Here is a 5000-nt window from a genome sequence, read left to right on the forward strand (position 1 = left end):
GGGGAAATCGTCGCTTTTTCGGTCCGAATCGCTCTCGCTGCTTGGTGGCCATGATTGTAAACAATGTGCAGATGTGAGGAGCTCCACAACCTGCGACGTCACGCTACTTCCGGTACAGGCAAGGCTTTTTTTTATCAGCGACCAAAAGAGTCAAACTTTATCGTCAATGTTCTCTACTAAATCCTTTCAGCAAAAATATGGCAATATTGCGAAATGATCAAGTATGACACATAGAATGGATCTGCTGTCCCCGTTTAAATAAGAAAATCACATTTCAGTAGGCACATTAGTAACATATTGGCTCTAAATTAGTCATTATTAAGTACTTATTAATGCCTTATTCTGCATGGCCTAACCCTAACCCTCTAACCCTAACCAACTAACTCAGTCTTTGTTACTTACAATATGTTCCCCTAGTGTACGAATAACTAAATAAAGTGTTACCAACATATCAATTCAGGGGGGGTGTATATTGTAGCGTCCCGGAAGAGTGCTGCAAGGGGTTCCGGGTATTTGTTCTGTTGTGTTTATGTTGTGTTACGGTGCGGATGTTCTCCCGAAATGTTTGTCATTCTCGTTTGGTGTGGGTTCACAGTGTGGCGCATATTTGTAACAGTGTTAAAGTTGTTTGTACGATTACCCTCAGTGTGACCTGTATGGCTGTTGACCAAGTATGCACGGCATTCAATTGTGTGTGTGTGAAAAGCCGTAGATATTATGTGACTGGGCCGGCACGCAAAGGCAGTGCCTTTAAGGTTTATTGGCGCTCTGTACTTCTCCCTACGTCCGTGTACCACTCATTTAAAAAGTCATAAATGTTACTTTTTGAAACCGATACCGATCATTTCCGATATTACATTTTAAAGCATTTATCGGCTGATAATTTCAGACTGCCGATATTATCGGACATCTCTAGTTTTAAAGTTAAAGTACCAATGATTGTCACACACACACTAGGTGTGGTGAAATTAACCTCTGCATTTGACCCATCCCTTTGTTCACCACCTGGGAGGTGAGGGGGAGCAGTGAGCAGCAGCGGTGGCCGCGCCCGGGAATCATTTTTGGGGATTTAACCCCCAATTCCTACCCTTAATGCAGGGAGGTAATGGGTCCCATTTTTATAGTCTTTGGTATGACTCGGCCGGGGTTTGAACTCACGACCTACTGATCTCAAGGCGGACACTCTAACCACAAGGCCACTGAGCAGGTTTTTAAAAAATGGGGCCTCCAAATAAAATCATGCTTAGGGCCCCAATTTAGCTAAGGGAGTCCCCGGCTGGTTGGACAAATTTGGCACCATTCTTTGATTTATGTCTCTTTGGTTCTTCCGTTGTTGCCAACAGGTTGCCAAGGCTCTGGATCTGAAGCTTAACGAGGTCGACTTCTACGAGCCCTTCATGGAGGACCCCGTCGTCATCCCAGGAAAACCTTACACCGAGGAAGAGCTGGTGAAATACATCGAAGAAAACGACAGGTGAGTCCGGTTCGGAAATGGATTCTTGTGGGTAACTTTGTCGTTTCCGTGTGCTGTTGAAGGCCGACTCTGAGGAAGCTGCAGCCCCACAACATGTACGAGATCTGGGTAAGATTCTTTTTCATTGTTTCTTTACTTTATCGTTGAAAATGATGTCAATCGGGTGTGTTTTGTCCCCAGGAGGATCATGTTGACGGTGAACACATCATCGCTTTTGCCGAGGAGACTGACCCAGGTACAAACCAATAAAACTGGTAGAACCGGGAAACAGTTTGGGACCAACGAAGTTTTTCTATTTCCTAAGACGGCTACGAGTTCTTGGAGATTCTGAAGGAAGTTGCCGAGGACAACACGCACCACCCCCACCTCAGTATTATCTGGATTGACCCTGATGACTTCCCCCTGGTAGGAATGGTTCCCTTTCTGCTGACTCACCAGGTTTTCTTTGCAGAAGTCATTCAGTTATTGCGAGTGGTAGTGGTTCACATAGCTGATTTTAGTACTGTTCACCACCATCACAGTACAGATTCTTAGGTTCTGACCTTAGTTCTTAGGTCCTCTTCCATGTTCTCTAAGCCTTTCAGTGAACTTTTCGGGGTATAAGACAATGGATGACCTGTGACTCCTTCCTCTCCCTGCAGCTTGTACCTCACTGGGAGAAGATTTTTGGAATCGACCTGTCCACCCCACAGATCGGTGTTGTGGAAGCTGATGATGTAAGTTGATTCTTTTTAAAGTGGGCCCGGTAGACCCAGGACATTGAAACGACGTTGAGAACTTGTTGAATTATTAGGTCCTGACGTTGACCAACTCAAACCTAACCTAAATGCTTTTTGACGACGTTTGATCAATGTTGGGTTCTGACGTTGATTTGACCATTGGAATTTGGTCATTTCCCAAGCAATATTCTACAACACAAATACAACGTTGAAACAACATGCTTTTTGACGACGTTTAATCAATGTTGGACTCTGACTATTTGACCATTGAATTTTGGTCATTTCCCAACCAACATTGTACAACACAAATACAACGTTGAAACAACATGCTTTTTGACGACATTTAATCAATGTTGGGTTCTGACGTGGATTTGACCATTGAATTGTGGTCATTTCCCAACCAATATTCTACCACACAAATACAACGTTGAAACAACATGCTTTTTGACGACGTTTGATCAATGTTGGGTTCTGACGTTGATTTGACCATTGGAATTTGGTCATTTCCCAAGCAATATTCTACAACACAAATACAACGTTGAAACAACATGCTTTTTGACGACGTTTAATCAATGTTGGACTCTGACTATTTGACCATTGAATTTTGGTCATTTCCCAACCAACATTGTACAACACAAATACAACGTTGAAACAACATGCTTTTTGACGACATTTAATCAATGTTGGGTTCTGACGTGGATTTGACCATTGAATTGTGGTCATTTCCCAACCAATATTCTACCACACAAATACAACGTTGAAACAACATGCTTTTTGACGACGTTTAATCAATGTTGGATTCTGACGTTTTGACCATTGAATTTGGGTCATTTCCCAACCAATATTCTACAACACAAATACAACATTGAAACAACATGCTTTTTGACGACGTTTAATCAATGTCGGGTTCTGACATGGCTTTGACCATTGAATTTTAGTCATTTCCCAACCAATATTCTACAACACAAATACAACGCGCTTTTTGACGACGTTTAATCAATGTCGAGTTCTGATGTGGATTTGACCATTGAAATGTAGTCATTTCCCAACCAATATTCTACAACACAAATACAACGTTGAAACAACATGCTTTTTGACGACGTTTAATCAATGTCGGGTTCTGACATGGCTTTGACCATTGAAATGTAGTCATTTCCCAACCAATATTCTACAACACAAATACAACGTTGAAACAACAACGTTTAATCAATGTCAGGTTCTGACGTGGATTTGATCATTGAATTTTGGTCATTTCCCAACCAATATTCTACAACACAAATACAACGCGCTTTTTGACGACGTTTAGTCAATGTCGAGTTCTGACGTTGATTTGACCACTGAAATGTAGTCATTTCCCAACCAATATTCTACAACACAAATACAACGTTGAAACAACATGCTTTTTGACGACGTTTAATCAATGTTGGGTTCTGACGTGGATTTGACCATTGAATTTTGGTCATTTCCCAACCAACATTCTACAACACGAATACAACGTTGAAACAACAACGTTTAATCAACGTTGGGTTCTGACGTTGATTTGACCATTGGAATTTGGTCATTTCCCAACCAATATTCTACAACACAAATACAACGTTGAAACAACATGCTTTTTGACGACGTTTAATCAATGTTGGATTCTGACTATTTGACCATTGAATTTTGGTCATTTCCCAACCAACATTCTACAACACGAATACAACGTTGAAACAACAACGTTTAATCAACGTTGGGTTCTGACGTTGATTTGACCATTGGAATTTGGTCATTTCCCAACCAATATTCTACAACACAAATACAACGTTGAAACAACATGCTTTTTGACGACGTTTAATCAATGTTGGATTCTGACTATTTGACCATTGAATTTTGGTCATTTCCCAACCAACATTGTACAACACAAATACAACGTTGAAACAACATGCTTTTTGACGACGTTTAATCAATGTTGGATTCTGACGATTTGACCATTGAATTTTGGTCATTTCCCAACCAATATTCTACAACACAAATACAACGTTGAAACAACAACGTTTAATCAACGTTGGGTTCTGACGTTAATTTGACCATTGGAATTTGGTCATTTCCCAACCAATATTCTACAACACAAATACAACATGCTTTTTGACGACGTTTAATCAATGTCGGGTTCTGACATGGCTTTGACCATTGAATTTTAGTCATTTCCCAACCAATATTCTACAACACAAATACAACGTTGAAACAACATGCTTTTTGACGACGTTTAATCAATGTTGGGTTCTGACGTGGATTTGACCATTGAATTTTGGTCATTTCCCAACCAATATTCTACAACACAAATACAACGCGCTTTTTGACGACGTTTAGTCAATGTCGAGTTCTGACGTGGATTTGACCATTAAAATGTAGTCATTTCCCAACCAATATTCTACAACACAAATACAACGTTGAAACAACATGCTTTTTGACGACGTTTAATCAATGTTGGATTCTGATGTTGATTTGACCATTGAATTTTGGTCATTTCCCAACCAACATTGTACAACACAAATACAACGTTGAAACAACATGCTTTTTGACGACGTTTAATCAATGTTGGATTCTGACGATTTGACCATTGAATTTTGGTCATTTCCCAACCAATATTCTACAACACAAATACAACGTTGAAACAACAACGTTTAATCAACGTTGGGTTCTGACGTTAATTTGACCATTGGAATTTGGTCATTTCCCAAGCAATATTCTACAACACAAATACAACATGCTTTTTGACGACGTTTAATCAATGTCGGGTTCTGACATGGCTTTGACCATTGAATTTT

General features: G+C 40.1%; 2 protein-coding genes across 2 annotated transcripts in view; one reads left to right on the forward strand and one right to left on the reverse strand.

Annotated features, from left to right (window-relative positions):
• casq1a (calsequestrin 1a) overlaps positions 1–5000 on the forward strand; it is a 112208-nt gene that overhangs the window by 105935 nt on the left and 1273 nt on the right.
• LOC133665111 (crystallin J1A-like) overlaps positions 1–5000 on the reverse strand; it is a 71838-nt gene that overhangs the window by 16609 nt on the left and 50229 nt on the right. The gene's annotated exons all lie outside the window — the stretch shown is intronic.

The sequence above is a fragment of the Entelurus aequoreus genome, linkage group LG14, assembly GCF_033978785.1.
Source record: "Entelurus aequoreus isolate RoL-2023_Sb linkage group LG14, RoL_Eaeq_v1.1, whole genome shotgun sequence".
Taxonomy (NCBI): Eukaryota; Metazoa; Chordata; class Actinopteri; order Syngnathiformes; family Syngnathidae; genus Entelurus; species Entelurus aequoreus.